Source organism: Chroicocephalus ridibundus, chromosome 8 (assembly GCF_963924245.1).
Source record: "Chroicocephalus ridibundus chromosome 8, bChrRid1.1, whole genome shotgun sequence".
Taxonomy (NCBI): Eukaryota; Metazoa; Chordata; class Aves; order Charadriiformes; family Laridae; genus Chroicocephalus; species Chroicocephalus ridibundus.
This window is the reverse complement of record NC_086291.1, coordinates 32,176,989-32,191,883: the sequence shown is the minus strand read 5'-3', so window position 1 is coordinate 32,191,883 and position 14,895 is coordinate 32,176,989. Positions and strand designations below refer to the sequence as shown.

At 37.8% G+C, this 14,895-nt stretch overlaps 1 protein-coding gene across 3 annotated transcripts in view; it reads left to right on the top strand.

The window, feature by feature from the left end:
* Positions 1–14,895, top strand: part of PRRC2C (proline rich coiled-coil 2C) — a 76,533-nt gene that overhangs the window by 678 nt on the left and 60,960 nt on the right. The gene's annotated exons all lie outside the window — the stretch shown is intronic.

The window sequence follows — 14,895 nt, the reverse complement described above, 5'->3', positions numbered from 1 at the left end:
CGTGCGTTTGCGCTCACTTTGTGGCTGTGATTCTTCCTCCAGAAACGCGGGGGGAGGGGAGCCTTTTCTTATGGGATGCTGGAGGCACATGCAGGGCACAGCGCTTTGGTTTTCTAACTCTGAAATATTCATCCACAGTTCTTGAGATGTACAGTAAAAGGCTGTTCCTAGGTTATTTGGTGTAGAACTGAGTGAAGAACCGTTCAGGAAGGTGTTATTTCTGCTCCTAAGGGCAAGATTTGTAGGGATGGGGTGAGAATAGTCATGGGTGTTCTTATCGATAGCGCTTAAAGGATTGTGTGAGCATGGTTAGATGACACGGCTAAAATTCAGGCAGCCAGTCTGCAGTGGGCATAATGCAGGGGGCAGGATGGGAGCCATCACCTAGGCATGCAGGGATTGAAAATTTTGGGGCTAAAAATGGCCCAGATAGTTTCTGGTTCAGGCCCCTTTTATGGGGAAGGGGAGCATGCATGAGAGCATGGTGCTGGGCTTTGAATGGAACATTTTGGTTTTTCTTTATTTCCTTTTTGTGTCTTACGTGTGTATTTTCTAAGTTTGTTCCTTTGTGAAAGGTCTTGAACTCTGTATAATTGAGGAGGGACTATTTTTACATGGTGCTCTTTGATTACTGGGGTCAGATAGGTGCATTAGTAGAAATTAGCGTTATTTCCCACAGAAGGAACAGGACTCTAATTTTTAATAGCTTTATTTCTTCTGCAGTGAGGTGTCAGGCCTACTTATTGTCTAGTCTTAAGAGCTCTGCTTAGACAAGAAACTCCTTTTGAAAGGAGGAGGAAACAGGACATGATCTCATTTGTCCATCATTGAGAAACAAAAGGATTACCGTTTAATACTCACTGCTAGGAGCTGAATGGCTGTAAATTTCCTTTGAATTACATAGTCTAGAGAATTTTTTTTCAGAGTTACTCTTGGGGTCTTTTAGTGCAACTCTGCTAGAGTCTCCTTGGGTCTAAGGAATCTCAAAGTTTTGGGAATTCTTTGAACTTAGTGAATGTTTAATGAAAAGGCAGTTTGTCCCTCAGAATATTGCGCTTAGTGAGTGAGGAGTATGATCGCTTTCTTGGAGGTGTGTGCTTAAGAGGTGGCTGTTTAAATTGAACTGAGAACTGGTATAGGCCAGTGCTTGTATGCAGAGACTAGGCTTGTGGTCTGTGAGTGTCTCTGTTACTTAGAAGTCTGCCTTAGTGTATATGTGTTTCCTGCGTAAATTATATTGTTTTGGACATAATAATTGCTTATGAAATATATATAAATCAATACACAGCCATTTCTTTGAGTTTTGCTAATAGAAATATTCTGTCTCTTTGCAGTTCAGTAGCAATTTATAATTTCTTTACTCATTTAGACTTCATAACAGGAACCCTAGCTTTTTGTAGAGCAGTCTGTAAAAATAGTTACATCATTCTACAGCTTTAACTTGGTTGCTGGAATCCTTGTTCAGTGGTACAGGTTTATGGTATGCATTTTCTGTAGGTCCTGTTTCCCCACATCCTGAAGTCTACTAGGGAAAGTGAAATGGGCCACAAAGAGCAAGGAAAAGATTATGCAGTTCAGAAGGGAGCTCTCATGTAGGTTTTGTTCTGTCTGAGTAAATGCTGTGTGTCGATAAGGAGAAAGAATGTAAGTCAAGGCAGTGAGTATGTTACATGGGGCTAATGTTGGCCAGGTGTCCTAGGTTACTAAAAGTGCAAGCCCTTTATTCCAGAATATTTTCCAGGCTAACAAACGGAAGTGATGTAAAAGTGGGGAGAGCATAGAAAATGTAGTCTAAATATCATATAAGGGTGGCATGGATAAGAGGCTTAGATGTGCAGATAGAAAGAAAAAGGTAGCTTTTGCAGAATGATTAAACCCTTTTGTAGTGTGATCTTGCTGAGGATAAACCATCGTGTGGCGTATTGGAGATGTGAGCAAAGAAAAAGTATTCCTCCTCTTTCTGTTGAAGGAAGAGTGGAACATCTTCAGAGGCTGTATACAGTAATGGAGGGTTTGAGGGGAAAAAAAAGCTCCACCCTGAAAATGCACCACCTTTCCACTAGTTGGGGATGGATGTTGGGCTTGTAATGATGGGACTGCCAGTGGTGTTTTACTGGTAGAACCAGTTGTTCATCTTCTGTAGGAAATTTTTTTCTTCGCTCAACTTCATGCCCTCATTATTTATTTTTTTTTCGGGTCTGGGTTTTATAAAACCCCATAGAAACTTCTCATGGGTGAAAGCAGGTGTAAAAATAAAAGCTGAGATTTGTGTGAGGAGGTGGGAGGAAATAATAATGCATGCGTGTTGGTGAAATGAAAACGGAGTGGACAGAAGTCTTAAAAAAATGCATAAAGAGCAGAGGAAGATGAAGTCCTAATAAAAATCAGATGAAGACAGCTTTTATGTCTATGAAGAACAGGCTAACAGAAATAGACTGTTTTTATTACAAATACCTTAGCCATTACATAACATTCTAACTAAATGCTAACGAACTACTCTTACAGATTGCAAACACGTATTAAAGGGAGAAGCTGTGTATCATTCACATTGTTTTGTTTTTATGTATTTGACACTGTCTTGGTTAACAGTAAAATTATAGTGCAGAATCAACATTATATATCTTCAATCCGAAGTGTAATGATAATAAATTTTAACTTATATGTATTTGAAAATAATGTGTGCTACTCTTTCAGGGGCTTACAACACCAGAGACAGGATTTACTGCATTTTATATTCAGGTACATCAAATGCAGAAGTAGTGCCTGAAGAACTGTGGCATCACCCAGTGCCTAGTGACTGAGAGAAGAGGCATCTATTAAATACCTCTTTAAATCACTGTACAACTGACTCCTATGTGAAATGGTGTTTTTACTCAGTTTTTAGTTATTTGGGATAGAAGATGTAGCTCATCGTGCTCAGAGGTACCAAAACATTTTTCATAGTAAAACCATCAGTGTCTAGGTTGCCTGTTTTTTGCTGCACCGCTTTCTTAAGCTAACACATCAGACTTTGCTTAGAAGAGCAAACCGTTTTCAGGCTGTCCTCATTAAATCATGGAAGCAGCTACTGCTTGTTTTAAAATTAATATTTTGTAAGCATGTGACCTTAGTATTCCTAGATTTTAGTGCTTGTAAATTTTAATTTATACTTTAAAATTATGACTGCAGCCTTAAATTGTATTTGCAGGAGTAAGGGCTTAAATTATTCCTGCCTCAAGAAACCTTATTTGCTAATTTGAATCTTCAGCTAAGGTGGAAGTGCAGGAACAACCTAATTTTGTTTGAGAAGCCAATGATTTTCTCCCAATTTAAGACTTCATATACTTTAGGACTTAAATATTTCAAAATAACCATATGTTCCACTGAAGGACCTCGCTGTCTTTAGATGAGTGCATTGATGTTTTTTCATTTTGTAAAAAATAAATTGCCATGTTCACAGGGCTTGTTTTATAATAGTGTTTAGGATAGTTTGTGCTTCCTGTACAGGTGTATCTAGGTGTATATGTAGGTGCACAGCAAAGGTGTTCTAGTGAGGAGGAAGGATAACATTTTCTCTTGACAATGTGTGTAAGTAGTCTGTAGGAAAGATGCATTCTAGTATGAAAAATTGGTCTTTGGCTTGCGGTGTAGCTACTTGGTTAATTTGCTGGAGTCGCTTTGGTTAGGAGATGTTTTTCGTGCCACAGATCAAGCTATCGCTATGGACAGAGCTTTGTAGTATGCACTTAGCTTTGGATAAAGAAAAGTCTCTTGATAAGTATTTTGGTAATATATTGAGCCTTCTTCATTATTTACCTACTGCATCTTGAAAGCAGAGTATTAAGGACACATGGGATTATTTTTCTTCTAAGCAAAATAAACAGAGAACCAAGAGCAACTGAAGATGTTAAACTCCATCTGTAGCCATTTTGCAGCTGCAAGTTAACTTCCATGGAAAATGGGGTCTGTAAATCTGAAAGGCAGATACATAAAGCTGGGTATGCTGGTAAGGCTTTTCTAATTTAGCTGCTAATCTTTTTTTTTTTTTTTAACCAAAATATGAATGAATCCAGTTTAAAGCAGAGGCCTGAGGTTGCCCCCTACTGTAATTAAAGTGTTGTCCAGAACTGTTGTCACTGTGGTTTTCGCAGCTGCATCTCTTACATGCTGAGCATTCTTTCAGTGAAGGAGACTGTCTCTGCCCCAGCAAACTAGTGAGTCAGAGGGGAAAAAGAACATGTAACCAGAGATCCAGAGGATAACAGGCAGCAGGTAGAAGAGACTGTTTGTGGGCAGCCATGAGCTCTCTCCAAGCTGGACCAGATCAAGGAGCAAATTCTACCACCTTTGTATGCACAGGAGTGAAGTTTTTTTATTGATGCTGTCAATGGTGTATTATAAGCTGGTACATTTGGCAACCCTCGCACTCAGTATCACAGTGGTAGTATCTTGATATCCTTAAAAGCAAATATGCCGTAATATGTCTTAATACGGAGGAGAAATTATGATTATTTTTGATGGACATGAATCAGGTTAGGAATATATTAGGAGTTAAAGGTAACACAGAATTTGGGTATTGTGCAAGGTGGGAAGTTTTGAAAGTGGTGACAAGTAGCTTAAGTCATTACATAACTGATTAGAGTTACTGGTTTTGAACAGGTTTTTTATTGTGCTGCGGTTGTACAGAACTCTGTATAAAATTGTTTGTTCTGTAGATTCCTACTGTTGGGGACTGTGCTTCCGTCTTCGGGTTGGACCCTTCAATAACAAAAGTACCTTGAGAAGGTGAACAGAAAAAAGTTGTGAAAAATAGCTAGTGAAGAGGGAATTCATTTTGGCACATGTGTTCTTAATAGGAATGGAAATCCTGAAGGATGGCCCTAGAGTGGTTCTTTTGTGCTTCCGAAATATTCTGAAAGAGCTCATGAAAAGAAGAGCTTGCCTGAACATTATTTCAAAGGAATATCTAACTGATTTCTGAAGTCAAAAACCTTAGGTGTAACTATGTTACTTAAGGACTGATCTATGAATAGGAGCTTTGGAAAAGCAAGTTTGCACAAAAACCTCTACTTATTTGCAGCTGAGGTCAGGAGTACTTTAAAGATGCAGAAAGGTATGATGTGGAAAGAAATCCACTGCCCAAAGTGAATTGTGGTTCCTTGGGGAAGAACGCTGAAACTTAAGTGTCACTTCCTCTGTCAAGAAATGTTCATTATTACAGTGGCGCTTGGAAACTGTGGTAAAGGAGCAGGAAATGGAAGTACTTAAAAAGATTCTTCCAGTTATTCACAGCAAGGAATGGCTTTACATTTGTCTCTTAAACTGTCCTGCCCTCTTCCACTGTCCGGTTCAACATGGAGTGGGTGGGGAGAGTTGGAAATATGCCATCAATTTAAATGACATTGTTTCAGAGTTTGTAATAAAGCGCAAGGGCTTTTGCAGTGAGAGTATTAAAACGAAAGGAAAAAATGAAACAGTGGAGAGCTGGGTGATTTTAAATGACTGCAACTTCTGCTGTTCGTCTGTTGGGAATCTGGTCTATTTTCATGTACCTATTGATTATCTTTCGTCAGCTTCCTAAAAAGAAGTGTTCTGCACCAAACGCTGTGGCAGATTTAAGGAGTGAACTCTTGTTCAGCTCAGCTGTTGTTTCTGGTAACTTATCTCAGACAGCCGCCCGCAGAAGAACAGATCCTGAGCACTGTTCAGCCTGCAGCTGGAGTCAGATCTGCTGAAGCACAGCCATAAGGGAACCGCAAATTGCTGTTATTCTGTTATGTTTAGAAATAAGAGAAAATCCAGTAATATGTGGAGATTTCTTGCACATACCTTTTTTGCTGTAGGGTGCAAGCAGTTCTGCTTCCTTTATTCTTGCAAATGGATCCTCAAACCCACCATCATCGCCAGTTCTGATTATTCTTTTTGTGCAATTAAATCTAAACGTAGCAAATGCAGAGAAGTGCCGACCATTTGGATATTTTCAGCACTCATTTGAACAGACATGGGAACATCTGCATGTCATCTGTTGTGTGGCTTCTTTTGCAGCCCCACTGTGGACTTCTCTTTTGCTCCCCTGTTCTCAGCCTGACAGAGGAACTGCTACTCAGGATGCTGCTAAGAATGAGACTCCCCATGTTGCTTTCTGTGTGTGGGGGGACAATGTGTATGCTAGTATTTTTGCCTTTACAGGCTTCTGCTGGATGGCGTGATGCAGTTGAGCAAGAACAAAGTGGTACTTGTGACAGCATGTTAAGTGTGTCTGTAATTTTTTTTAAGAACCGTTTGTGATCTTAAGCAGTACCAGATGCCTTTACAGAGAGTGGCTGTGGTCTGGATAAACTGACCTAAATTAGTTTCTAAGAAGCCGAGTGAGTAGTTGTAATTTTTTCAGTTAAAAAAGAATTTTGATAAGTAAGACAGGTCACGTTAGTTTTCTATATTCGGGGAAAAGTGCTGCCTCCCAACCTACTATTTGAATACTGTACTTTGATAGCAGGTATGTGGCTTGTTTCTGCAAGAATTTGCCTTAATTTATTCCCTTATCTTTTTCTCATATAGGCAGCGATTCAGTTTTGAGAGCTTTGAAATTTTCTCATTCTTCTAAATAATGGAAATTTCTTTAATAAATGCTTTTGCAAATCTTGAAAATAAATATCTCATTTGGCATCTGCAAGTTGAAAAGCTAATTGGGTGAAAGCACTTGCATTGTTCTGTTCCCAGAAGTAATGAGAAGGCATCTCATTATGATGCTGTCCTTAATTGTATAGAAACTGTTCTCTTTTTTTTTTTTTTCCCTGGTCCTGGCTTCCTTCCAGCACTTCAAAACTCCTGCCACAATTAAAAATTTACAGTTTTAAAAAGTTTCTTAACCAACTGCATGTAACTGGAAAATTTAAAATCTGCCTTGCAAAAAATTTGCCCTAATGCTTAGTGACAAAGAAATAAAGACTTGTTAAGAAATTGTCAGGCTAAGAAGGAATAAAATAGCCTGCCTTAAAAGTAAGTTACAAAGAAGTTTTGGATCTTACGTTTTCAGAAATGAATACATTTTTAGTTGAAATGTACTCAGTAATCTTGCAAAACGTCTAAATTATTGTAATTTATGTTTGACGATTATCAGAACACAGCAAGAATAGCTGTGTTGTGTTACTGCATTAGCTTTATGGTGTGCTAGTTCTGACTTGTGTGGCACACACTGTCAATCTCTACTGGAATATTTTGAAAAATTCTTTCTGGCAAAGAAGCTGTTTAAATGTACTTTGATAACTTGAAAATGGACTGGTACTCAAAGGAATGCTTCTAATATAGTGCAGTTAGTAGTTATTAATCTTTGTCATTTTTATTTGAGCTGCAGCGGTGGTATTAAGTTTCTTTCCACTAGTCCAGTTTATGTAGAACAAATGAGTAAATGAGGTAGATGCTTGTAATACCAGTGAAGGCGGCTGCAGTATCTTTTACGTGGTCACTATACCCCACTGGTGAAATTTCAGTTTAGTAACTGTGTTCTCATATAATATAGATTGTAGTCCTTGAGAAACAAGATTTGTTTTGCATTGCTGTTTTGTTGTACCTCAACCTAAACTGAGAACTGCTCTGAAAAGAATTGTAAGCTCATTCCACTAGCCTGTCAGTCATTACTATTTGAGTTTGCCAACAGACATACAGAGAACTATTTCTTTAAGCATGAGTCTACATTTACTTCAGTGATCAGTGGGAAGCTATCTGGGACAAATGCAACCTTCCAAAACCGTGACTGTAAGGACAGAAGCAAGATAGGCTGGATCAGTGTTGAAGTTGGTGCATTTGTGCCAAGATCATTCTAGTAGAGGTGAATGCTGAACCCAGTGTGCATTTGATCTAGTGGCACATACGGCGTTTGTCATTCTCATAATTTTATGGTGCCTGTGATGTGTACAACTTCAACCTTTAGGTGGTTCTCTTTATTATTTGGATGTTTGCAAATTTCATCATATCTTAAACTAAAGAACTATCCCCCATGTTGCAAAGAAGTTTGAAAAAATGATAAAAGTAAATTTTCTAAACTCAGAAGCCAAATTCTGTCTAGATATTTTAAGCTCGTGATGAATTTTTTTGTCTACACAGAAGATAAGAGACTTAAGGCTGAGTATTTCACTTCTTGAAGGTACCTGAATGCTAGAGTAAGTATAGGAGATTTCTGTAGGAGTCTTACGTGCCTAAAGGTTCTGCTGCTGGACATAAAGATGTTGGATTTTCATTTCAGAACTTTGATATAAATATTCTAAGCAGGATGGGTTTTAGAGTGCTTGTGTATTTAATTTGGTATAAGCTGGATAGTTACTCTTGAAATTACTTAACTGTACTTTAGGCATTCAGGGGGAGAGTATGTGTGGCTTTGTGGTGAAATGTGAAGGTGCAGTGATAAGTCTAATGATGCTCCAGACTAGGAAGCTGTAGGCAATAGTAGAGGCTTTTTTGTTAAAACTCTCTGGTGATGCGTGTACCCTGTTCTGTTACGTAACTTCAGGTAATTCAAGGAATTACGTTATACTGTTGTTTTCTTCTGAAATTCTGGAAATAGTGTTTAATGTGACAAGCAAGAGAGGGGAGCTTTGGCACTTTATCATGTGTATTTAGGTCGAAGATATAAAATACGTTGAAGGGAGTTTCTTAATTTGACCTTGTTTGATTCTTGATACCAAGTTTCTTGTATAAAAATTACTATCAAGATACTTGTATAAAAATTGATTTCTACTTTAACTGTAAGCTTACCTTTAAAATACAATGCTATTGTCTTTCCTTTACAGAGGATGTAAATTTATTATAAAGAGTGAAAACCATAATGTAAAGACCCAGGAACAGTAGTCTGAGGAAATGTTTTTCCCTGCTGGGACAAAGGGCAGGGGTTGGTTGCCAGTTGGTCCTGAGCTGCCTCTCAGTCACCTGCTCATCTGATGCTGGTTAGGAGGTGTCTGCACTTGGACATCATTCACTGCCTGTTGCATGGGAGGTGCCTCTGTTACTTTCTTAATGTTCCTTTTTCTGTGGCTTATGTTCCTTTTTCTGTGGTGGTGTGCTGCCTCCTTACAAATATTGTTTATTGTCTGGGAAGCCCCAGTGAGTCTATTTGTATCCTAGTAGCTACAAAGTAAAAGTTAAATATGTTGCTCGTTCTTGGTGAGACTCTGGTAGCAGTGAAACTACCCATAAGAAGTTGCTAGTGACTGCTAACTTGAGTCACGGGCTGGAAACTTCTAATAGCTGGCAGGAGCTTCATTCCCATTGACTGTAGCAGGAGATAGATGCCTAGATTGAAAGCATTGTGGCTTTAGTCTAAAATCTAAACTGAAATTTAATTTCTGTTCATCAGCCTTTTCCGGTGAGAGAGGTGATGCCAGTGCTTTGTCCTTCCAGCTTTTTCCATAGGAAAAGAGATTTTTTTCTTTTTCTTTTTTTTTTTCATTTGATCCACTTCTTTATTACCTTCATTCTGCGTGATGTGATAAGGATTTAAAGATCTGCATTGGATGTTCTCACAGCCAAAATAATTCTGTTTGGGGATTTGGAGAGAATCTTACTTTTATTTTCAAGAGAATTTGCTTTACTTCAGTACCCAGCCTTCTCTTTGCAAGGATGACAAGAAAGTATTTTTAAAAAAAAAAAAAGGTAGTCCTTATTTGGTCATCTTTTAGGAGCTATCAGCCTTTAAAACCTGCTACCTTTGTACATCTCAAAAACATGGCTTTTTGATGATTTGTAACATGCCTTCTATAGCCAGTCTCATGCTACTTATCTTAAATGTTTTATTGATAGCACTTTGTACATTTTAGTTTTTAATCGCTTCTAGTGATAGAACTGGGTTTATATCTCAAATGTGGAAAAATCTACAGCCATAAGAGTACTTAAAATTTTAATTATAAAGCTAAAGTAGACAAGAGGTTTTAGGTCTTCTACATGTACAATAGTTGAGAACTGAATAAAAATTTTAGGGAGGTGCTTACTAATTTCAGAATTTTGTTCATAAGAATAGCTGTATATATGTTTGAGTTTCTCTAAGTTATCTCCTTTCTTCCTTGTAAAAGGCAAAAGTATAAGTGTTGTGTTGATGAACAGCTTCTATTATCCAGTAGAAAATAGGAGACCAAAACTGGGTCACTGGTGTGAAACATGGAAGAAAGAGACATATATAAACACTGAAAGTGTTGGATCCCTGGGTAAGGGTATTGCCTTAGATAATATTTAGATAATGTTTGACAAAATATTGAATGCTTTATTTGATAGTCTAAATGTAAACATGCAAAAAAAAATTAAACAAAATGAAAACTGTCCTTTCTTTTCCCAGAGTTCTTAACTAGCTGTACTGGCATAATTCTGTCTCTGAGAGGGGTACCATAATCTCTCTGTTACCTGAGGTCACTTCAGAAGGAGGAGATTTCATAAGCAGTACAGGTATCAGAAATTATCCTAGCTAAAAGAAAGAAGCTGTGTGACACATGAAAGTACTTAGTGCATTTTTGACACTTATCGCCAGTGTGAGTTCATCATCTCTGTGGCTTTTTGATCCCTTGTTATATGGGCACATTTAAAAAGACACGCTGATCATGATTGATCCTATGGATCAAGCTTCTTTTGGCAGGGCTGTTCCACAGGGATATGATTTCTGCGCATGTTAAGTGAAATGTTCATGCACATTTAGTTAAATATATATCCAAATTGTGGATAGAGACAAATTTGAGGTTTACATGGTTACTGTCCTTTTATCTGTGGTTTTTTACTCCAGCCAGCTGCTCTTAACTCATTTTTCCTTTTGTTCTCAAGAATGCCCTGGAAAAAAAAATAACAGAACTGACAGATTGTTTTAGTCCATGCTAATATTTTTCTGCTGCAGGATGTCCTAAAAGTTTATTTTAAAAGTGTTAATCGCTGCTATTAGTGCCTTGTTAGACTTGAGAGTCTCCTAATAAAAGTTCCCTGAGATGTTGAGGTTTGTTGCTGGTTGTCCTGTTCTAGGTTGTTGCTGTATTCTAGGTGATTTGGATTTCTCACAGAAGACAGTTCAACAAGCTGCCTTCCAGTCTTTCTAAGGCAGCGAAAGATTTGCTTGCTCTATCAATTGCTAGTTTAAACTAACATATGCTTTGTGGTACAGTTAGTTTCTGTGTAGACTTTTTGTGGGTGGCTAATTTTGATTGTTTTTCATTGCTTAGCTTAGTAGCTCTATTTAGGCTGCTGTTAGAGGTCTCTTAGAACTGATGCAGACTTATTTGTGGATGCTCATTTCTGGCATTCAGAGACTGCGTTTTTGTAAGATGCGTCTGTGGGATAATGTCCTAAAATGGCTTTCTTCTGTCATGATGTTTTCCACCTGACATATCTAGTTTTGGTAGTGTTTTGGAAAGACTTTCTTAAGCTTTAAAAGGGGAGTAATTTGAAGAATGATAGAACTAGCAAAGCCTGCTTTCCTACAGCTTTGTCTCATGACAGCGTGCTTTGGTTCTAAGGAGCAAAACTCGTTTTGATTTTCCGTTTGGTGGCCATTAACAATACTCCTCTATAGATTGTCTTGTACCTCAGGGATCAGGCTGCGCTACGGTTTTTCTTCTGAGGTGATGGGTGCAAAAGAGATGGTGATTAAGAGTTTTCTTTTCCTACTCTGCCACCTACCTTCAAAGAATTTATAGAATCAATGCAATCTTTACATTGTGTACCCTCATTGTGTACCCTCTTTCAAGCTCTGCTGAAAACCACTGCACCCAAAATCTAGAGATGGGGAAGAAAAATAGAGATGGAAATATGTATTAGCCTGACTTTCTAAGGAAATAAAACTTGGTATAGATTTTGCTCAAGAATGAGTTGTAGTGACGTCTACCCAGAACTCTGCAGATCTGGAGAGCTTCTATTCTTGTAGGTCATAGAGCTGTCTGAGATGCAAGAAAGAAGCTCAGAAGTCCCCAAAGTCTTTACTGCAATTTTCAGCTTCCTTAGCAACAACCTACTTGACGGTGAACCCTGCTGCAGATTGCTTGGGGGTGCAGAAATCCTGGCCTTAGAGGCTTTTTTAGATACTTTGATTTGTCAGAGACTTTTGCTAATTAAGCATTGCTGGAGGTTTTTGAAGCTTGTTTTCATGTCATGTTAAGCTGACTAGTGCTGAAGCTATTAAGAATTCTTAGTAGTGGGATAAATGTCCAAAATGTTAGGTGGTTTACTTGTTTGTTTGTTTTTTAATAAATATTAGGCCTGAAAGCCTCAGTCCTAGAATGATGCTTTGAGCACTAGAAAGTTGTAAATATAAGGTCATCAATAAGAGATTGTTAGTGTGTATTGTTTGTAAACACCTGTGTCAGAGAAGTGAAGTCGGTATGTTTAATTGTAATTCCATTCGTTATTTGTGTGCAAGCTTCTCTGTGCAAAACCATGTATTTAGTAATTACACAATATTTTTGAGTGTTCATTTAAAATAGCAGGGTTCCTTGATAATGGGTTACAAATAAAGCATGAGACAGACTTTTTTGGGTTCCAAGTACATTGAGTCTGGCATCCTGAGTTTCTCTGCTTTAAGCTGCCTTTATATTTCTGTAAGAGATCTAAATTAGTCTCTTTTCTGAAGATCACACGGTTGTTTTTCAGAATTTAATATCTAGCTGCAGATTATGCTTAGGTTTTACAGTTAAGAGGAAACTTCTTCAGTGAAGCTCTAGAATCTGAATATGCCAGACTTACAGTTGAAATGAAACCTCTCCTTTCTAGCTGAAATTTTTAATGCCGTGTTATTTATCTGGGTGTTTGTGCGCAATGGTATTTTGAAATTGATAACACTGAATTTGGGAACATCTTCCTCTAACACCAATTGAGCATGTGGCAAAAAAACTTCTTTTTTTTTAAGTTGTATTATTTAGTTCCAGAACTCAACAGCAACACATTCTTCAGTGTGCCAGAAACAAAGCTATTCTACAAAAAGTGGGGTTATGGCTGGATACAAATAACAAATTTGTATAGGATGATTTTTGACCCTTAACCATTTTCTTTAGTGTGCTTAAAATTGTGTATGAAAAGTCTTTCTGGATTTGTTTCTTGTTTTCTGTTTTGAGAAAGGTGCTAATGTGTCGCAGTTATGAATAAACTTTCATATAGTGCTTTTTATGATGTTTCCCACTTCACAGATGGGCATTTGAGGCACTGTGAGTTGAAGGTTCTAGGAAATCTTCAGCAGGTTGGAGTCTTGAATGGTGTACATACTTAAGTCATTCCAGCTCATCCTTCTCCATATTTAGCGAAAATACAGTGCTTTGTGTGGAGGTGGCAGGGACTAGGTATCCTAGCTGTGTTGAATAGGGAATGGGGGGATTATTCTAGTATTTACTTAATGTTTTTAAGACTTCAAAGTCCTGGGAAGCTAATGTACAGGTTACCTGTCCTCACTGATTGTGTGCTTGTAGGCTAAATAGGGGTGGGATGTGGGATTTAAGAAGACAGGACTGCGTAAAAGATAACTGTAATATTGCTGAAGAAGTCTCTTTACATGTTAGACTTGTGTAAAAATTGGAAGCTTCTTTTGTCTAGAGGTTTAAAAATACAGTGTATAAAATACAGATCTAGGGAGTTTGTCACGCAGGTGTCTGTGCTTACATCAGCTAGAATGGGATGTCTGAAAAATACAGGGAATAGTAATCTTTCACCCAAAGGTGTGGAATGGTGTATACTGTGCCTCAAACATACACAGAAACATATTAAATGGAAGACCATAACATAGAGAATGCAGTTACTTCACATGGCAATAGTACGAGCTTAGCTGCCCCTGCCAAAAACTGTGGATAAAAAAGCTGATTTTCTACCTGAACCTTTACACAGCTCTCTTCCCCTTTCCATGCCTGTCTGTGCTTCTTCACCAAGACAGCAGAATATTGTAGCTTACATAGAGTGCTGTTCTGTTGCTGCATGTATGTAGGACTGTTTTTTCATATGTATAATAAAACTACAAAATACTGAAATGGATGTGGTGGTAGAGAAGGAAGGAAACCAGACAAGAATTGCTGAGTTAAGTTGTTATATGTTTTAAACTTCTTACCGTTCCGGTCCTCAAAAGTGACCTCAAAATATGTAATGCTTTCTTCCTTGTTTAATCACGTAAGAACTTTTTTCCAAAGTTGAGGTAAGATCTTTTCTAGTCTGCAATTGGTCCTAATGGGGCACTGTGCAGTTTATAGACATATGAACTAGTATCATTAAATTCTAAACAAGGCATTTTGGGGAATTCTGAAATCATCAGAAGAGCTAGGAACTTAGTGGAAAAGGTCTGTGTGGCATGTATGGGGTTTTTGTTTGCTAGTTTTTTATTATTTTTTAAAAAATATGATTCTACAGTCTGGAATATACTGCATTTTGTTTGCTCTTCTACCAACTGTAAGTATCTTAAGAGGGTACAAGTAAATGTTCCTTAACAGAGACCAGGATATCTAGAATTTGTGGCAGCTACTTACTGTGCTAATTTCTGTACACATGCTTCTGAGTTTGTTGCAGGATCTAAAAAAACCAACCAGTTACAGTCTGAAAAAATAATCTGGTACAGAAATTACATTAATAATTTTAAACTTAAAATCTTAAGGCCTTGGTGAAGGTCAGTTAACTTGATAACATTACAGAGCGGCTGAAAGGTAATCTTTGCTCCAGAATATTGGCAACATTGTACCTTCTGTAATTATGTGTAATAGTAACTGTAGTCATTCAAAATGAACTGCTGACTTGCTTAAAATTCTTAATAGTGCAGTGAACCTTGCCAGCTGCTGTTGCTGCTTGTGCTGTTGCCTGTCCTTCTGTTCACTGTCATGGCAGTTACTTAATTTTGGTAAGTAGTTCTGACATCTTTTATATGTTGCTGCTATTCAGAGGTATATGACCGTCTCATGTTCTCAACTCATATGAGAGTGAGTCTAGACC